The sequence below is a fragment of the Heterocephalus glaber genome, unplaced genomic scaffold (genome assembly GCF_053883595.1).
Source record: "Heterocephalus glaber isolate CG9 unplaced genomic scaffold, H.glaber_assembly_v1.0 deba00000738, whole genome shotgun sequence".
NCBI lineage: Eukaryota > Metazoa > Chordata > Mammalia > Rodentia > Bathyergidae > Heterocephalus > Heterocephalus glaber.
Genome location: NW_028258161.1, coordinates 7254644 through 7275964, shown reverse-complemented (window position 1 = coordinate 7275964; position 21321 = coordinate 7254644). Strand labels below are relative to the sequence as shown.

The following is a 21321-nucleotide window of genomic DNA, read 5'->3' as shown; positions in this document are numbered from 1 at the left end:
TGACATGATCATCTACATAGAAAATCTGGAAGAATTGAGAGAAACTTTGTTATGTTTGTTTATTTCTTCAGTACTGGAGATTGAATCTAGGGGTACTCTACCACTGAGCTACATCTCCAGCCCTTTTTATTTTTTGAGACACAGTCTTGCTAATTTCCCCAGACAGGCATCAAACTTGCAATCCTCCTGCCTCATCCTGAGTAGCTGAGATTATAAGTGTGGGTTCTGTGCCTGGCAAAAAAGAAACTTTGGAATTAATAAGTGATTATAGCCAGTTTAAAGGTTAAAAGGTTAAAGGTTAAAACACAAAAGTCAATCACTTTCCTATTTACCAGCAATGAACATGTGGAATTTGAAATTTAAAACACAATAGTATTTTTATCAGCACCATAAAAAATGAAATACTTAAGTCTAACAAAATATATACAAGATCAGTATGAGGGAAACTACAAAACGCTGATGAAAGGTATCAAAGAAAAACTAAGTAAATGGAGGGATATTCCATGCTCATGAATAGGAAGACACCATGTCAAGACAGCAATTCCTCCCAACTTGAGTTATAGTCAACACAATCTCAATCAAATTCCAGCTAGTTAGTTTGTGGATATTCACTGAGTCTAAAGTTTATATGGACAGACAAAAAGACAATAGCCAACTGAATATTTATGGAAAATTACAAATTTGGAGGGTTGACATCATTCAACTTCAAATAGTGTACTGACACATGAGTGCTCATGTTTACAGCAGCACAACTCATAATAGCCCTGGAAGTGGCATATATGTCCATCAACAGATAAATGGTAACAGAAAATGTGGTATTTATACACCATGCACTACTCTTCTTCCATAAAGAAGGATAAATTTGAGTCATTATAGTAAAATGAATGCAACTGTAGATTACAATGTTAAGTGAAATAAATCAGACATGCAAGCTTAAATATTGTATGATTTCTCTTATACAAGAAACCCAAAGTATAAAAACTTTAAAGAGAAAAATAAAAGATAGATAATAGGAAACAGGAAGGTGATCTTTTGCAAATGACAGGGGGATCAAAAGGTGAGAAATGGGAAGAGAATGGTAGGAAAAGCGATGTCAAAAGAATTAAGATGCATTATATACATGTATCAATTCACCATGAGGAATGTAATCATCAGGTATTGCAACATGTGCTAATAATGGTTTTAAATCATAATATAAAAAATAAATAAATAATTTTCATTTTAAAAATCTTAAAGTGAAGAAGTTCAGTATAAGCAAAAGAGTAGACAAATAGATCAAGTAAACAGAATAGAGGCCCCAGAAATAGATACATATGAGTATAACTAAAAAGTTTTTTACAAAGGAACAAAGGTAATAGAGTAAACATAATCTTTTCAAAAAATGGTACTGGCATACACATGCATAAATAAATAAAGACAGAGATGTTATAGCCTTAACAAAAATTAACACAAAATGGATCACAGATCTAAATGTAAAAGGTATTCACCATCATAAGTATTTAATTTGCAAAAACAGCATTGTGATACCATTACACACATATCAGAATAGCCAAAACCTAAAAACACCGAAAACACCACACCCTGATGATGCTGTGAGTACACTGAAATTCTCCTCTCAATTCACTACGACTAGGAATACAAAGTGGTATAGCCACTCTGGAATGTAGCTTGGCAGTTTCTTACAAGAATAAACACATTATTACTGTACAATTTAGCAATCACACTCCTTTCTATTTACTCAAATGAATGAAAAACCTATGTCAATGCAAAAAAGCAGCACTTATATGCTTCTAACAGCTTTTGTCATAATTGCCAAAACTGAGATCAACCAAAATGTCATTCAGTCAGTAAAAAGGTAAACAATCTATGGTAGGTCCAGGCAATGGAATATTATTTCACTTTAAAACAAATGAGCTATCAAGCCATGCAAAGATATGGAGGGAATTTAAATGCATATTAGTAAATAAAAGAAACCAGTCTGAAAAGGTTACATTCTGCAAAATTCCAACATTATGGGAAAGGGAAAATTATAGATACCATAAAAATATCTGTGGTTGACAAGCGTTCGGAGACAAGGAGGGATAATTATTAGGTAAAGACTTCTAGGGCAATACTTTTTTGTATGATACTGTGATGGCAGATACCTGTCATTAAATACAAACCCTAAGACCCTTGGGCACAAACCCTGAGGTGAACTCTTGGCTTTGGGTGATAATGACGTGTCATGTAGCTTCGTGGATTTAACAAATGTACCGCTCAGGTGTCAAGAGGGGGGCTTTGTGCATGTATGCAGACAGGGAAACTTATGGAAACCCTCTGTACTTTCTGTCAATTTTGCTGTGAACCTAAAACTCTTCTGAAAAATAAAGTTTTTTAATTAAAAAAATTAAACAATAATTCCTCAATATCATTAAAGATTTCATGTTCAAATTTCCTATATTCTCTCAAAATACATTTTTATACATTTTTGAAATCATTATTTCAACAAGAATCATACATGATATGGTTCTTGCATCATTCTTAAATCTGTATACTTTCCCTTTCCCTCTTTATTTTTCTTTGTAATGTATATACTGAAAACCTGAGGCTAGTGTCCTGTAAAATGTCTCCAATTCTGAATATTGCTGATTACATCCTAATGGTGTAGAATGTATTCCTCTGTCTCCTGTATTTCCTGTACACTGGTTATAAGACCTAGATACTTCATCAAGTTCAACTTCCATAAGTATAGTAGAACACATCCTTTCACCAAGAAGCATAGGCGAAACCACTGGTTTCTCATGTTTTACTCTTACCAGGCATTGATGATTACTGTCTAGATTCATCAATTCTTCTGGGGTCACAAATCATATTCTAATGCTATTATTTATCTGTTATATATTCATCAAATATTTCATTGTCCAGAAGCACAGGATAAATATGCCTATTGGCAACCAAATGTTTTCGATGCTTTTCCTTTATTTTCTAGTTTTCATAATAACTGTTTTACCAGCACCCTGAAAAGATTATATTAGTATTACTATGATCTCATTGACTATATTATTTGATGTTTGAATTCATTGCAACTGTCATTCTTATCAATACTGAAGTTGTCCTGTTTTTCACCCTCAAGTTGCCTCAATGCTACTTTATATACTTGCTCTATATTTCTTGCCCCAGACATGGAATCAGCCTAAGCGATACTATGATAATTCTAATATGAGGTTAGAAACCACAATTTGCCCACTAGGGGCATTTATCGATCACTATTTTGAGGTCTATGCCAAAGCCTGGGTTGACATTTTTCAAAGGGAAAAGACTTTCTGCGTTCATACCAAGGTTGGTATTATGGGGTTTTTATTTAACTTCTATGATTCTGAGCCTGGTATTCAGTTTCAAATCTAAGGCCTGGACAGAATCCCACTGCCTCTCCCAAGTGGGAAACATTTCAACACACTGTGCTGCTTGGAGAAGAGGAATTGACACAAGCAACGATTTCCTCCCCACTTTCTTCAGTGCTTTTCTTTTTATTGTCCTAAAACCACACCCCATGTTCTCTCACCTGGCTTCTGTGGCTCTTGTTGGCTTGTGAACAGCTGTTGAAATGGATGTGTGCGGGTGGCCATGATGGCTGAGGACCTCACTCAGCTGCCATCTTGCTCTGCTTCTGCATACCTTTCTCTTACACAGAGAAACCAAACTTAAACCTTTGTGCAACTGCTTTATCTAAGAATATGACTCTACCAGTTTTAGACTAGCAACTCCAATGTTATTATGACAATATGAGTACTGATGACAGTTTAAGATTTGTTTTTTAGAGTGTGGGTTTTATGTTGTTGTTTTCTTGGGGTTTGTTTTCTTCTTGGGGTATACTTTTGTAGGCATGTATAAACAAGTTACGCTGTTTAAAGCCATTTGAACTAATTCCTCTTAGTGCAATTAGGCCACCAATATGATATGGGGCCAGGTTCACTTACTACTTTTGCTTTTCTCTCTTTTAGGAATTGTTTTACCAAGTTTATTTGATAAAATACATGATTTCAAAACTACATCTACAAAACAATATATATTCAGAGAAATCTATGTTCTCTATCTATCCTTATACTACCATCCTTTCCTATTTGAGTGAATTTTTGTTAGGTTTTACTTTATATGTACAAATATGCATATGGATTATGTATAAATATGTATTGTATATGCATTATACAGTGTATATATTTACATATAATGGTATATACAAATATATATACATATATTTTAGTATATGTAGTATTCTTATTCCTTCTGTTTAGATTATAAGCCATACAGTTTCACAGTTCTGCTTCTTAGCTTTACTGTTTTTACTTTATAAAATATCCTGGAGATTAATTTATAACAGTACATAAAATATGTACTGTTTCTTGATCCTTATTATAACTGTATACTATTTCATCATGTGGATGTATACTAGTTTAAAACTAGCCCCATGTATATTGATGCATACTTGAATTGTTTCCAGTTTTTTGCTGTTGGGAATAATTCTCCAATGATTAGTTTTATGTACAGTCTATTTCTTTCCGGGTCTTGTTTTTATTGTTGTACTTCTAGGATACAAACATCCCTCAGAGAGATAAACATAATACTTCTGGGTGAATCTGCTGTTCAGATCACCTGACTTGGAATATGCATTCAACTGCTTGCCAAAATAATCAATGAGTCACTTATTTCTCTGTTGATTTAGGCAGAATTAGGGCACTTGGCACAGAAAAGGGAGTTTAGCATTGAAACTTGGAAAGCAGGGTCCACAAGAAAGAAGTAATAAGGATAGATAACTGTCCTCCCTCGTGATTTTGCCTCAGGGGATTAACTGGGACCACAATGCTCACCTGAAATGATTATTTAGTTTGGAGACAGATTATAATTCACTTGAGGTCACTTTCCTTTAAAATCAGAAGTAAAGTATGTGCTTTTTTCGTGTGAGCTGCTTTTGTACAATCACAGATACCAAGAGCTTTACGCTGAGATGCATGATGAGCACTTCCTCCTTCAGCAACTGCTAAGAAACCTCAGCAGCCTTCATACATGGCCTCTCCCTCTTTGCTGGAGAATCCTGGCTCACCCACAGTTGTATAGCAAACATAGCAAAAGAGACACTAGATGTGCCATTTCCCACTTCTTTGACAACCTTGCCAAAATTCTTGAATAGAAGCATGAAGACCAAAAAAAAAAGGAGTTTAAAAGCAAACCACTTATTCTCATGAATAAATGGCAGAGAAGGACAGAAATAGGCTTTTTAGTGATTGGACAATGATCGTTTTAATTATTATTTTTTTCACTCCAGATTTCAACTTTGAGGCTTAAATACATCTCTATTAAGAGGAGATCAGATAAGGGGGTAGAGTGAGAAGGTCAGTTACCCTTCCGAGTCTCTGCCTGAGGTCAGAGCCCTATGGGAATTTAGCACAGCTGAATTTCAGCCTAGAAAAAATTGAAAGGATGAGATTGACAAAAAGAAAAGAAAGTGCACAAGAGGAAAGTGATATAGAAACAGACTTTGAGCTTGCAATCAAGAACGGGATGTGGCAACTTTTTTTAAAATAACTTTATTATCAAACACACATGCATACAAAAATTAAAACCATTCAAAGAAGAACAATGCAAGGGAAAAAAAACTACAATAATTTTCAAATACAGTAGAACTCAACCAAAACAAAACTGAAAAGCACTTAAACATTTTTCCACATAACTTAAAAAAGCATCTCAAGCACCAACAAGACACCAGAGGATGTGATTTGTTTCAGAAAGATCCCCAAAAGCAACACTGAACAAATAATGATCTGGAAAAAAACTCCAGGTAGTTAGCAGGCTCCACATAAGCCAAGCTTCTCCCTAATTTAAATTTCGATACAGTCATATGACACGCAATGGAAACACAATCCAAGAAATAAGTTATTAGGCCATTTCATTCACATGTATCCTTATTCACACTTTCAGTTTCTCACACTAGAGAAACTATTTGGTATTTACACATATGTGTCCTATTTATTTCCCTTAAGAGGATGGCCTCAATATGCATCCATTTAGCTATAAATGTCTCTAGTTTCTCATTCTTTATGGTTGAGTAGTACTCCATTTTATTAAAAAAAAAAAAAAACCACATCTTCTTTATCCAGTTTCCAGTTAATAGGCACCTGAGCTGTTTCCAAACTTTCACTATTACAAACTGTGCCACTACAAACATGGGTGCACATATATTGCTGTGGCATGATTTTTTTAATTCTTTTGGGAAGATGCCCAGCAGGGGGATAGCTGGGTCAAATGGGACCTCTAAGCCTAATTCTTTGAGGTATCTCCACACTGATTTCCACAGTGGTTGCACCAGTCTGCACTCCCACCAACAATGGAGGAGGGTTCCTTTCTCTCCACACCCCTGCCAGCATTTGTTATTTGATGATTTCTTAATAACAGCCATTCTTTCTGGGGTGAGGTGGAATCTCAGCATTGTTTTCATCTGCATCTCTGGAATAACCAGTAATGTTGAACATTTTTTCATATATTTATTTGCTGCTTTTACTTCTTTGTCTGAGAAATGTGTGTTCATTTCAGATGCCCATTTTTGAATTGGGTCTTTGAATTTGGGGGGGGTCTGATTTTTTTCAGTTCTTTATATATTCTAGATAGTAGTCCTTTGTCTGAGGTATAATTGCTGAAAATTTTTACCCACATTGTAAGTTGTCTCTTAGCTCTGTTGGTGGTTTCTCTTGCAGTGCAGAAGCTTTTTAAAAAGATAAGATCCCAGCTGTTGATTCTTTGTACAAGTTCCCGTGCCACTGAGGTTTTGTTTATAAAATCTTTTCCTATACCAATGTCTTCAAGAGTTCTACCTAACTTATCTTCCAGCAAATTTAGTGTTTCTGTCTTAATATTTAAATCTTTAATCCACTTTGATCTTAATTTAGTGGGGTGTGGCAACTTTCATCTCTGAAGGGGACTAAGCTAGGAAGCCAGATTCTTGACCAAGGCCACCACATGCAAGGAGACCTGGTTTCCCATCCTTTGCTGGCATTCTGTCAGGCAGAAGTTCATGTTCACCTTCCAGGACTCAGCCTAAGCATGCGACTTATCCCTACTGTCTACTAATTTATGGACATTCTCAAAGATAGCTGGTTCGAGCATGGCTGAGTTTAAATTCTATGGGGGGGGGCGTTCAGCTGTGTTGTTGTGATGGCAACCATCACATTATAAACCTGGGTACTCAAGGGGAAATGTTGGTCACATCTGGAAGGAAAAGCATACTTAACAGGAAAAGCTCAGCCTTTTACACTGGGCTGACTGATGGGGGAAGGACATGGGAATGGGTTAACAGGGTGGAGACAGAGAGCAAACACTTTAAATATCCTCCCCCGAGAGACAGAAAGGTTTAGGTTTCATCTCTGTAGAAATCCATCCTGAAGAGTTACTAAGCCTCTCCCCTCACCATCCTAGGAAATCCAAGTGCCTCAGTTCCCCCTCTGATGCCCTCCACAAATATCCTTTTCCTTCTTCACTATTCTGGCCATTTCTGTGAAGTGCCTGGGAAAACCCATGATTCAGTCAAAACTATCTGCTCAAAGACCTCCAAACTTTGCCTGTTGCAACACCCAGATTTGGGTCTTTGCTTGACCCAAGCTACTTTCTCTGCTTCTCTCTACCCTTTGCCTTCTGAATACAGAGAAGAGCTCTCCGCCTTCCTTACAGCACAGTTCTCTACCCCATTTGCACCCGCCATGCCACTGTGTGTACTTGAAGACCTCTCCCACTTCTTTTGCCTTCCCAGGCAAGAGCAGGTGCTGTGGACCAGGTCTGAGCTTCTGAAACACCTGGTTAGGGTAGCCATACCTGTGTGAGGGGATCCCCCTGCCTTCTGGCTGCACCTGGTGCACTCGAGGACAAGCACAATTACCTTGGATTCGAATGCTCGCCTCAGGTTCCTCTCCCTCGACACAGGTCACCACCAAGCCCCGCTGACCCTCTGGCTGCCTTGCTCTTTCCCATATGCTGCATGGCTGGTTTCTTATTTTTCAGGATGAAAAATGTCATCTGCCCACAAAGGCCTCCTTCCTGCTTTCCATTCCAAAAACCTCCAGTCATTCAAGTGGCATCACCCTGCTGTGGTGTGGCTATTGTCGTTGTGTCATGAAAACACCAATGTTTTCTTGTGCATTGTTGCATTATTCCCTTATTATCTCTGTTTCTTCTTGACAGTGCAAGACCCATAAGAGAAAGGAGCTTGTCTGTCCTGCTTACAACTTGCCCCTTGAAACAGCACCATCTGGCATCTATCTGGCATTATCAGTAAGTATCTGATGGTAAATCACTGAATACATATTCTAAGAAAATAGTTGTATCTTTTCTTCAGTTATTCCACTCTTCCATTTACAAGTAAGGAAATATCTTGTTTAATTCATTTTGTAAGACTTGGCTCCTTTGTCACTATTAATGATCACAACCAATGCAACAGCATTCACAGAGCTCTTGACCCAGACTTTTTATCCCTCTGCTCATCTAAGCCACCCTCTTCTAAAGAGAGGAACTAATTGATGAATTTTTCAGAGGCAAAAATGCAGCCAACTCTAGTTGTTTTTCAAAAGTCTTGCAGGTGTTCTTAGAGTATCTTTATAAGGTTCCATTCTGTGTCTTTATCCAATCTCCCAGGGATACTGTGAAGTAGGAATCACATGACAGAAAATGGAAGAGGGGCTCTGAGAGTTTATATTTTCAGATCACGTGTGTAGTGACATGCCTGCTTTCAAATCTGGGTCTTTAGATTTCATATCAACCATACGTGATTCCAGATCTTCTGACACTACTTTCCATGAGGTAGTGTCCCATCCAGGAACACCCTAGACCAGGAGCTGGGAGCTCTCTCCTAGGCTTACCCTTCACTAGCTCTGCGACCTTTAGCAATGCTCCATCTATAAATTAGGGTTGGCAAACACACACTGCCCACGCCAGCTTCCTGGGGGACACTGCTGAGCACACAGAGGACAACATAGCTCCCTCTGCTCTTCACTGCCGGCCCTGCTCACACATTTGCTTCATCTACTCTTGAATCTACTAAAGCAAGGGAGAAATCACAAGGAGAAACTCAGTAAAGTCACAAGTTTGGGAGGGCCAGAGGAGGGAGGTGGTGAGGTGGAGAAATCTCTCCAGGAAGAAAGGAGAGGTAAATAGCAACTGATGCCCAGGGCTACAGTTCAGATACAAAATGTTCCCCAAGGGCCCATGTGTCATTAAGGTTTTGTCCCCAGCCCACGCACCACGTGGTGGAGCCTTTGCAAGGTGGGACACAGTGAAAGGAAGTTAGGTCATTGAAGGTTGCCCTTAAAGGTGAGATTGGAACCTCAGCCCACCTTCTTCCCCCTTCTTTGCTTGCCAGTCACCATGAGGTATTTGGCCTCCTCCACCACACACTTCTGCCACAAAACATTGTGCCGTGACAGACCCAAAGCAACAGGGCCAAATGACCCTGGACTGAAACCTCTGCAGCTATGAGCCAAAATAAATCTCCCCTCCTTTTCAGTTGATTATCCCAGGTATTTTGTTACAGCAATGGAAAGCTGACACACACCAAGAAAAGTGGCCATTTGAAGCAAATATGAGGGTTTGGCAAGGCCTAGAAATATATTTTGCAGTGAGGAGAGCTGTTAAAGATGGCAGCTCCAGCCAGCACATTTCAGGAGGTTTAACACAATAAACCCAAAGGAAACAAACCAGCCCCACGGGGAACTGAGCTCATTGCTCTCCATCCCCGTGACTGACAGTTAACGCTCAATATGGCAAACTGCTGGAGGATATTCAGCAACTCCCACCCGTCTCTCGCTGAGGATTCAGATCTGACAGGTCAAATGAAACAAAATCATCCTTTACACCTCCCTGATCAAGTTTTCCAGAGAAACTGGTGAGAGAACAAAAACAAATCCCCAGAATAATCTTTCACAGAATCCTTCTCAAGACTGTAACTAAACTAAAACAAAAGCCAATAGAAAAGGAAGCTGAAAGTTTTTCTCATTTTAGTTGAATCAGAAGATTCATGTTATGACCTAGATAAGAGACTCTTATATATTTTTCTTTTGACTTAAAACACAACTAAAATAAGATTTTTTAAAAATCTCCTGTCATGAAGAAACTTGGACAAATCTAAATGTTATGCTATGATTTTTGAGAGATTTCACCTGAAGGAAGTGCCAAGCCTCTTAGAGGTCTGTCGGGTGCTCCATGAAAATACTTTCCATTACAAATAGACAGAACCTTTTTTTTTTCCTTTTATTTATACAAGGACTTCTTTGATTTTCTGCATGTGACATTTTGGAATGAAAACCTGGTGGCTGCATTAATTCAAAACAAAACATGACGTCTTATTTTTTTCTCTCCAGAAAATCCTAGTCAAAGTCCCTGTAAACAGACCTCCATGTGAGCTGCAGTCTGCCGAGCAGGGCCTAGCATTCCAATTTCTGTCACTTGATCTGATATGAGCTTAAGTCACTGATTAGAGCCAGTATTAACTGGAGCCTGAGATGACACTAAGCATCTGAGACAGGCTGAGGGGACAGTTTGATCAGTCATCTCAAGTCTGCAAGGAAAAGATGATTCCACTTGCCTGATTCCCCTGCTCTTCTCCCCTCCCCCACCTCAAATCAAACCACAGAATCAGACTTAAGAAAGGAGGAGGAACAAAAAGACAGAGGCAGGACTGGGCTTCTGCTTCTCCCTGCCCCAGGGAAAAGCCTGGGCTCCGCTTCTCCTTACCTGAAGGAGTAAGTCCCAGGTGCCTTGCAGACAACACCATCTGCAGCAAGTCACAAGTGAAATAGTTGCATCTTCTCCCTCAGCAAGCTGCCTGTCAGCAAATGCCATACCTGTATAGAAGAGATACACACATACTTTCGACTGTTACCCATGGGAGCGGACATGAGCCCTCATGAGGTCAAAGATGAGAAAATGGTGGTCTTGCCCAAGATTTCCTGTAGGAGAAGGCACAGTATTAGAATCTTCATTTTCCATTTTTGAGTCAGTGATCTCTCTTACCTCTCTGACTCTTTTGAATGAGTAACTACCCATAAGGTAAGCAAAATAAATACTGGACTCAATCTCTGTAGTCCAAAAGCTTCTAGTTCTTTTTGAACTTTATTCTTCTGATAATGGGAATCAAATTCAGGACCTTGCACTTGCCAGGCAGGTGCCGAGCCACTGAGCTACATCCCTGGTTTCTTTGGGGGAATATAAGATGTCACATAGCTTTGAGTTACCAGCTGTAATATCCAGGTATAATCTCTGTGATGTGAGCAAAGGGCAGTAAGTTTATCCACTCATTTTCACAATGGTCAGCTCTGCAGAGCTCTCCAGAATGCCCAGGCCAGAGAGATCAGCAGAACTCTGTGACAAGAACCATACGCTGAAATAGCAATGAAAATTCTTCTGCTATCATTATCACCTTAAAAAACTGACATTTTACATAACACTATTTAGCAGCCCCACTTCCAGTGATAATACTCTAAATACTTTAGAGCGGGTCGCTCAGGGCTATTTGAATGCCAATGTTTGTAGCAGTGTTATTCACAATAGTCAAAGGATAGAACCAACAAAAGGGTCCTCCAATAATGAGTGGACAAAGCAAAACACAGAGGAGAATATCATTCAGCCTTAGAAAGGTGAAAGATTCTGACACATGCCACAATGAGAGCGAAACTTGAGGCTATCACCCTAAGTGAAACAGGTCACAAAAAGACCAATACTATGTGAGTTCACTTGAGCTACTTAAAGCCATCAAACTCATAGAAATGGAAAGGAGGACTGCCGCTAGGGGGCAGCAGAGAGAATGGGGAGTTATTAGTTTAGTAGAGACAGAGTTTCCATTCTGCAGGATGATGAGTTCTAGAGAGGGATGGTGGTGGTGGATCCACAACAATATGAATGTATTTACTGCCACCGAACTGCAAGCTTAAAGTGGTTCAGATGGTAAATTCCGTGTTATACCTACTTTACAACAACTGAAAAATAGCGATAAAATTAACATTTTTGCAAATGAATACACTAGGTGTCCAAATGGATTTTTACTGGTGAAATTAATGAGTTTTAAGTAGCTGGACAAATATTAGAAATTGTCTTTCATGGGTGAAATTAAAGCTATTCTGGGCCTGTGGACTCCCTAAACTTGCTTAGAAGCACTTCCCAGCCTTACAGGAAGTGGGTGTAGCAGAGCACTGAGCCAGTACTTTGGGCAGCCAGGATAACACTCAGGGTCTGCTCCCCTCAGGGAAGGTGTCCTCAGGCTGCTTATTGCTAAGAAAAGCACAGAATCCAGACAAACAAGCTGCCACACACCTGTAATCCCAGCCACCCTGGAGGAGGAGGCTAGAGGGTGGCAAGTTCAAGACCAGCCTGAACTATAAAGCAAGACCCTGTCTCAAAAACAAACCATAAAAGGGGCTGGGGTGTAACTCATCAGTAGAACCCTTGCCCATCATGTACAAGGCCCTGAGTTCAACCCTCAATGGGGGAGGAGGGAGCAGACAGGAGAGAAAAGAAGAAGGGAGGGAGGGAGGGAAGAAAAAAAAGAATGAAAAAAGAAAAGAACGCAGTAAAATCTTACTTCAAGAGTTCCAGAACAAACTGTGCGTCGTGGCACACACCTATGAACTCAGCACTTGGGAGGCTGAGGCAGGAAGATCAAAGCCAGCCTGGGCTACACAGTGAGTTCAAGGCCAACCTGAACTAAATAGTGAGACTTCAGCTCAAATAACCCCCCCCCACCCCCAAAAAAGAGAACTGCTTGCATAAGTGAGCTGTACCTGCCGTGTTTGCCTAACTGTGCTCATGCAGCGGTGTCTGTCCACTGCGGCCTGGCAGAAGGGTATGAAGAAACACCCAGCACGTTCAAACATCCCGGGGGCTATTCACCAAAACTCAGCCCAAAAGTGCAGAGAGGCAGACTCGCTGTGAGGCTGATGATGTTTCCATTCGCTGGTGGCAACCTCTTCTGGGCTCTGTCTCTATCTTTCCAGCCACAGTTGAGCAGGTCCCTAACAGTCCTTGGCTAGAGCCATCTGAGTCCCAGTTCCTTTGCCCAGCTCCCACTGCTCTAGGGAGGAAGAATCCGGTCTTTCTGTGTGTTTTCCTCACTTCCTTCTTTGCACCCCAAGGACCACTTGGCCGCCCGCCCCCAGGGCAGGAGAGAGGACTAGGAAAGCATGCAGCCCACCTCCCCAGTTAGATCCTGAACACGGGGCCTGCTGGACCAGTTGTCCCCGCAGGAGGAGGCTGGGAACGGCGGGCGACTCCACCCAGAGGCGCCCAAAGGAAAAGGCTGAGGCAGGTGAGCTCCAGCCGCCTGAAATGACAGATTTGTCAGCCTCAGAACAAGGAGGTGAGTTGGTGAGTTTGAGGGGAACCCTGGCTGGACTTGAGGAGGCCACTGCTGTGCCTGGGTTAAAGGTAACGAACAGAGCTGCGACTGGGCCCCGCTAATGGCACAGAGAGCAGCAGAAACGTGAGCTCTGGAATCAGTCCTGAATTCAAATCCCTGCCTCATTCGTTAGGATCCGCACTGTTTCTAGGCCAAGCAACATTTCAGAATTTTGACTCCCTTTTTTAAGCAAGAGAAACGTTAAGTTACCTTCTCAGACGATTTCACATTTCACGTCTGTCGGGAAAGGGCGCGCCTGCGCACGGCGGTGGCAGGAGGAAGTTCTGGGGGTATAGCTCCCGGCTGGCGCAGTCTGTGTTGCTGGAAACCCAGCAGGTCGCTCTGGCCTGGGTTGGGATGGCAGAACAGACTGTTTTGCTCTTCCCAGTTGTTGCTCAACCCTTCCATTCGGCATTACTTCAGGGTATCACAAACCCAGAAGTTTTATGGGACCAGAAAAACAGCATTAAGTATTTTTAGGTGACAACTAAACCCCTGCGCTCTATTAGTAAATTGCTAGGTTGAACTTTGGAACCGCACGTGTGCCTCTGTCTGCAGCCAGGATCCCCCACCCGCGCGGCAGGCCAAGCCCTGCCCGAGCCCCGCAGCTCCGACTCGCAACCCAGTTTCGGGGTGGGCGTAGACTGTATACTAGAAATTCCTCCCGCGCTTCCCTTTCCTGTCGCTGTGTGAGCTTGGCAGCTGCAGTTCTGCAAACGGTGGCTGGGCCAGACTGAGACCACCCGAGACCGGGACCGGGGAGCCCACGGCCAGAGAGAGAAGCAGGCTGCTCCGGCCTCCCCGGCAGCCCTGGAAGGGGCTCAGAAGCCAGAGCAAAAGACTCCCACCGGGAGGCCGAGGCCGACTGCTTCCTGCGGCCTCTGAGATTACCTGGGGAAGGGGGAGCAGCGACGTGGGTTTGTGGGCCCAGGTTCCAGCCTCGCTGCTCTTTAGAGCTGTGTGGTTTCTAGTGGCCTTCTTACTGTCTCCGAGCCCCACACGGTCACAGAATGAGTGAACAGAAGGCAAGGATAATGTACCCTCAGATGCCAGGGACCAGTGGCTGGGATGCTCCTCACAGACACCCGATGGACATCCGGGTGAGTTATTACCCAGTGCTCCATGCTCTTCCGGAGGCGGAGCCTGGCTTTCCAGCTTCTTTCCCGGGCACACTCACAGGGAGCAAACCCGGAGAGCCCCGCAGTGTGAGCACCACCTTGCCCGCCAGGAAATCATGCGCCAGGAGCACAGTGTGGGGCTGGGACCTGGGAGGGGAGATCGAGGAAGCTGAGCAGGCCGAGGGGGGCGTGAAGGGTGCCTGGCTGGGTTTGGTTATAGTCACTCTGCAGCCTCCTGTCATCAGACCCTACGGGAACCGCAGAAACAAAAATAACAAATACTTCCATTTTAGCTCATCGAGCAATGGTTGCACAGCTAGCAAAGCCTGAGCAGAAATAATGATTCTCTTTCTCCTCTGCAGAAGGGCACTGTGCGCTGTTTGCCAGCCCCGCTGTGCCATGGCTGTCGCTGGCCTCTGCCGGACCCTGCCCTGCAGCAGCACAGCAGGGGCCCTTTTCTTCCTCCGCTGTCCACTCCTCCACCCCAGCCTCCAAAGGCCGGGCTGCCTCTCTTGGACCCGAAGTGGCTACAAGAATGAGAATCCACCTTGCTGGATTTGCACAGCCGCCCAGTTTCAAGGCCGTCTTCTTTTCTCTCCGGCTACTTCTCTGAAATAATTTGAAAATTGACTCCCTTTCCTTTTGCCTTTCCCAGGGTCAGACCTTTCCCAGCATCTGTGCGGAGCATTTGCACTGAGGAGGAAGGGGATGTGTCTGGCTCTTCCTCTCTCGGCTTTGTGATTTCTCTGTTTGGGCCACAGAGGGCTTTGCGGGAGAGGAAGGATGGAATCGTGCTCTTTTTTTTTTTTTTTCCACCCACTGAATATTCATCAGGTGATGGATTCTACCTCGACAATCAGCCCAGGGAATAAAAATAGTTTGCAGCCAGCTTTCTGCCACAGACAGAGTTCCGAACCATTGTAAGGTAGACTTTTTCCTACTGGGTGAGTGTGAGACAGGCAGCTGTGATTTCCCCAGATGCAGCGCACTTTCAGAGCAGATGGCTGTCACACCAGCCCCCAGTAAGTGGCAAGAGTGATTTCACTTCCTTTCCCTAAAGGTAACCGTCCTCATTACTCTCATTACCGAGCTGAATGAACCTTGGGTGCATAATAGAATTTTCTTTAAAATATTCATCATCTGACAGCTGATATTTCAGCCATACTTCACTTGAAGACAACATCGGGAAAAGGAGGCTGAGCAGCACTGCTCAATTAACATAGTATTTTGCTCACCTTCTGAAACGACTTTTCAAGTCCACGTCATTAAAAATTCATGGCACCATGTAACATGTTAGTCTCCCTGAGCTCCCCGCGCAGGACGGAGGTGGCCTTGCCGCACATGCGGCTTCACCTACATGCACACAGCAGCTGGAGACATCCGGCGGTCCTGCCAAGGGCAGATGGTAACTCCCGCCTTTCCACCTCCTGCTTTCCCCGTGCATCACTCTGTACAAAGAGCAACAGCACCTCTTCCCGTGCACTGCGAGTGGGCAGACGAGCTTCTCCGCAGTTCCCAGACAAAGGGGAGGCTGAGGTCCACAAGCGCGCATTTGAGACATGCAACTGGGAAAGGCTGGGTTCACACTTGGGTTCACATCCAAGATTTGCCATTTATTTCTCTGACCCTCACTTTCCTCATCTGTGAAATGCAGAGTGAGCACTGGGAATGGCAGAGAGCAGAGCCAGACTGCAGTGCGGGGAGGATCAGAGGCACCTGAGGCCTGACGCCCTAGGCAGCACTTCCGGCCCGGTTGGAGCTCCCCAGGGCCGGCACCTAAGTCCTAATCGCCTCTGTGCCTGTGCTCAAGACGTGTGGAACAGGAAAGAGGGGCAGCAAAAGCCGTGTGAAGAAATTATAACTATATACAATTTTAACTTTCCTAATTACTTATTCTTCATATAATTATGTAATGAAGCATTATCATTATTCACTTATCAACCCCGTGATTATGATAACTTTGGAATATAAAAGAATCATAAAGTGAGTAGAAACCAGTCGGTGCCAATACAATCGTTTTAAGGAAAGTTTTAACAGGAAACTGACAAAAGTAAGTTGTTCTTCTAATTCCTGCTGCTGCCAGGTCCCAGGCAAGCAGAAATTGCACTTTTTACAGGACAGCAGCCGACAACAAAGCCTAACCCTGTGGACCTAAGCTAAAAACAAGCTTGATCATTGCATCCCCATTGCTAATGGACATTTGCCCAAAGCCCCTAAACCAGTCCGTAATTTGAAAATCTTTGGTTTGCTTGTCTTTTCTCGGTTTGCTGAGGTTCGGCTTTGTCTCTGCATACCAACACTCAGAATCTTATTCAACCTGATCCAAACCACTCTGGTCTAGAAATAGGGCTTGAAATCTAGCCAGCTGGGGGTTTTATGCAATATTGCCAGTACTTCTGCTTTCAAAACAAGGTGGTGGAAAGAAAACACCAGACCAGCCCTACAGTGGTGTTCCAGAACTTTCCCAGTTTGGCCTGGACATTTTGGGCCTCCTCAGAGAACTGTTCTGAGGTACAACCAAGAAAAATAAAAGTAATACTGCTTCCCCTTTGTTTAATATCTGATGGTTTATTCCTAGCTAATGTGATGAACTATTATTCAACAGGCCATATGGTATGGTGGTCATACACAGCCTCCAGAGCCAGATAGTTTGGGTTTAAACTTTCACTCACTCTCAGTTTGGTGATGTCCAGCCACTACTTAAACTGTCCATGCCTCTGTTTCCTCATTTGCAGAGCAGACCTACTACTATCACGTACTTCACATAGATATTTGATTTATTGAATTAATATAAGTATTAGCCGTTGGCACATATCAGATAAGCTTTTGCTATTATTATTGACTAGACTGGGTCTCAGTGTCACCTTCTCACATGTGCCATCTAGACAGAATGACCTTCATTGTTCATGCATGGATATTTTGTATGCCTGGTGAGACTATACTTCTTAAGGGGAAGGGTAGTGTATTCGCCAGCTTCCTATCTCTGGGACACAATAACGACACCTACAACTTAAAGGAGGACAGGTTTAATTTGAGTTATAGTTTTAGGGGACTCCATCCATCCATGGTTGGCTGGCTCCAAGGCAGGAATGTCATGGCGGAAAGGTGTGGTAGAGCAAAGCTGCTTAGTTCATGGTAGCAGGGAAGCAGAGCAGGGGAACAGCACCAGAGAGGAAGGGGCCAGGAAGCAGGAATAGACCCAGGTCACTTCTCCATGACCTACCTAGGTACAACCGAAGTGTGCTTTACTAATCCCCTGGGCAGCTCCCAAACCAGTCAACACCATCAAGCTTAACCATCCTAGGTACTTTATTGTCCTTTTGGTCCCTCACGATACCTACCACCATGGTAGATGCATAGTAGGTGATTAATAAATACTAATGGAGGTAATAAGCCAATTTTAAATCCTTACATTGCCATGCACCAATTCAGAAGTCTCCAGTGATCTCTGTTGCTTGAGAATCAACCCTGACCCAGGTGGCCCGGTCTCCCTAAAATGACAGAGAATTCCCTTTGCCCACCCTTTCCTTGACCCAGCTGATTTGTTCCCAGATCCCAGCTCTGGATGACATTTCCATCCTCACTTCCTTGGCTTGCTTTTGTCCTCCAGCTGGGGGGGATGAGTCTTTTGTGCCTGCTTCCTCCTGCACCACTTCCTCCTGCTCCAAGTTGCTGCCCAAGTCCCCGGGTCAAGCAGTTACCGTCCTCGTCTCTTAAATCTTAGAACTGATCACTAAAACATCAAAATATGATGTGTGGCCCATCATATTTATTCTTTAGCTGATTATCTTCTTGATAGGTGATAAACTCTTAGGGCTTGCAGACACGGCCAATCTGACTCACCATCTTGACCCCTAGAATAGCACTGGTATAAACTAGATATATTAGCTGTCTGCTGTTGTGTAACAGATCACCCCCATATTTGGCCGCGGAAAACAAAAATAATCACTAATTACTGCTCACAGTTTCATGGGCTGGGAATTCGGGAGCAGCTTGTCTTGTGGTTCTGGCTCAGGGCCTCCCTTGAGGCTGCTGCAGATCTTGGCTTGGGCACAGGGATCGGAAGACGCCATGAGGGCTGGAGGGTCTGCTTCCCAGGGAGGTCACCCACTGCGTTGGCAAGTCAGTGCTGGCAGCTGGCAGGGCCTCCCCAGAGGGCTTCCAGAGCCTCCTCTCAGCAGAAAGCTGCCTCTGCCCCCTTCCAAAATAGGACCCAAGACCAGGGCAGGAGCTGCAGTTCCTTGTGCCAGCTTTGGAAGCCAATCAGTGTCAGAGCATCTGGCTTCTAAAGTCAGTAGTGACTGCTGTAGGATAAATGCCTTCTTAGCTCATCTATGCAAAGAACCTGTCTTACCCCCTTTTGGTGTTTAGCACAGCACACAAGGTCTAATAAACACTCAGACCTTTAATGTATTTGCAATTAATAAAATGAATTAATAAAATGAATATTGTCAATATTTTCATAATCAGCCAACTCATGGCTTAATTTTCAGGTTTTTGTCAAACAGTAATTTTATTCACATGAATAATGTTTGAGGAAATAGAATTCCCATTTTGAAATTCTTTAAACAAGAACAGAATTTTGAAGGGCCTTCAGGAACCAGTTGAAGATAATCTCCTTTAGCTACTGAGCAGAACGCTTTGTAATTTTCTTATTTAAGTGTTATGTCTACTTGTTTGAGGTTTTCATTTGCTTTTGTTGGCATGCACTCTCCGTTTCTAGACCACCAGTACTCTTAAAGATCAAAATTAATTGCTAGTTTTATAGTTTTATATGTCTAAATGCTAGGGGTGCCAGATTGTTTCAAAATGAAAACACATCCAAATTTAATGAAGTTCAAAGGAAGAAATGTTTATTTATGGATTAAAGCATAAAACGATCTGTTGCTTGTAGTCCCTGAAACTGTGACAGCTTGTCCTGGTGGGTGGGGGGAGGGCGAGCGAGAAAAGCACAGGAGAAAGTCCTCTGTCCACAATCCAGACAGACAAACGAAAGATTCCCGGGTCTTCTGACAAGGGCTGAGAACACAGACGATGTACAAGCAAAGTCAGAGGCAGGCGGGGGCCTCTGTTAAGAGGGTGGAGGCTTTGTTCTGTCAGCTTCCCACACATCTCACAGGCATGCATCGACATGTCTTCAGGGGGCACACACGGCTTGGCTGGTTATTGAACTTCAATGACACCATGAAACCTTCCCAGAGTTGGTGGAATGGAGGGAACAGAGAGTCTAAAGTATATGCCCACCAGAGAGACTCATTTCCAGACCTTTGATGACCATCCGTCCCTGTGTACAAGCAGTACCTGAGATCAAGTCCCTGGGTACCGTGACTTGGACCGCAAACCCTAAACTTGTCTCTAAAGTGCTTCATCATCACCAAGCCTTACATCACATCTTTTCGTTTTACCTGAAATGGAAAAATCTGACCTTCATTAATATATTTTTATTTGACACATCATGATTGTACCTCTTTGTGGGGCGCAGTGTGACCTTTCAGTTCATATACACAATGTGTAGTGATCAGATAGGAGTAATTGGCATATCTGTCACCTCAGACTTGTATCATTTCTTTGTGTTTGGAACATACAAAATCCTTCAGCACATCTGCACAAGTAAGCTTTCCCCTTCTCAAGATAGATAGACCAATATCTAATTATATTCATTTCACTCGGTAATATACTTAAACCGACATTCCTCATTTTTGTTCCATCTGAACTTGGGCTTGTTCTAGAACTTGTGAATACTGCACAATGACACATAATTTACTATTTGGGTAAGTATTTTCTATTAATTTACTTTTAAATTCTTTCAAACTCTACATCAGCTTTCTTTGAAAAGAAATGAATTGCAGTTTGGATATAGTAGAAAGAACATCAGATTTGGATTCAGGAAATCCATGTCTAAATCTCATCTTTCCTGCTTATTTTCCATGTGATCATAAATATATCACTTAAATTCTCAGAGTTTCAACTCAGTTTCATCAGTGTAAAGCAAAAATAATACTATTGTCTTCTATACTTCACAGAGTTGCTGTAAAAATCAAAAGCATTGATGTAGGTATTGAAAGCCCTAATACATAGAAGACTTTTATAAGAATGAGATATGTGAATATTTTTATCTTGCACATAAAATATTCAAGTACAATACTTCCACTAACAGCCAGTAGTATGTCCTCTGCCTCAAGCCTACCAATAGTGTCTCGATCAGTGCCAGAATCTAAATGATCATGTTAACTGATTTATTATATGCTCTTTATTTCACTGAAATTATCCATGGGTCAAATTGTGGTTCTCAGTGTGGGTGTTGGCTAATGATGCCCCTTTGGGGCCTGGTCAATTACTAGGAATTTTGGGTAACAGATGTGGGTAAAAGTGATTTTCTCCCAGGTGTAATTTTTATGCCTCAATAGTATGAGATGAGACAATTTTCAACCCTCTTCTTCCTCCAGCTCTAAATATTTTGATATAGCTTTTAGATGGTTTTACTACCATGAGCATAGAATAGACTCAAGAATGAAAACAGACCTGAATTTAATTATCATGTAAAAGAACAACTCAACAAAAACAGTCATTGTTTGAGGTACACTACCATCCCCATGACTCCACTGTAGAAGCCAGTGTGGTTACTCAGGGGCATGTTGGGTAGCTGGCTCCATGGAGGGAGGCAAGAGTTCCCAAGATGAGGTGGTCCACAGGAACTCTGGGAAGGTTCTGTCCTGGACAAGTTGGCCAGCTGGGAGGATCTGCCTCTTCCATGATCTATGCCATGAAATAGTGGGATTGAGCTACAGAAGCGAATCCAAA

At 42.6% G+C, this 21321-nt stretch overlaps 1 long non-coding RNA gene across 8 annotated transcripts in view; it reads right to left on the bottom strand.

Annotated features, from left to right (window-relative positions):
• The window catches only part of LOC101711862 (uncharacterized), a 302781-nt gene extending 288262 nt beyond the window's left edge, over positions 1-14519 (bottom strand). For all 8 annotated transcript variants that reach the window (XR_015449550.1, XR_015449548.1, XR_015449547.1 and 5 more), the window contains exons 1-3: positions 14294-14519; positions 13613-13749; positions 10747-10856 (exon numbers count right to left, since the gene is read on the bottom strand). This is a non-coding gene — a long non-coding RNA (uncharacterized LOC101711862). The remainder of the gene's footprint in view (positions 1-10746; positions 10857-13612; positions 13750-14293) is intronic.
• Between the last annotated feature and the right edge of the window lie 6802 nt (positions 14520-21321).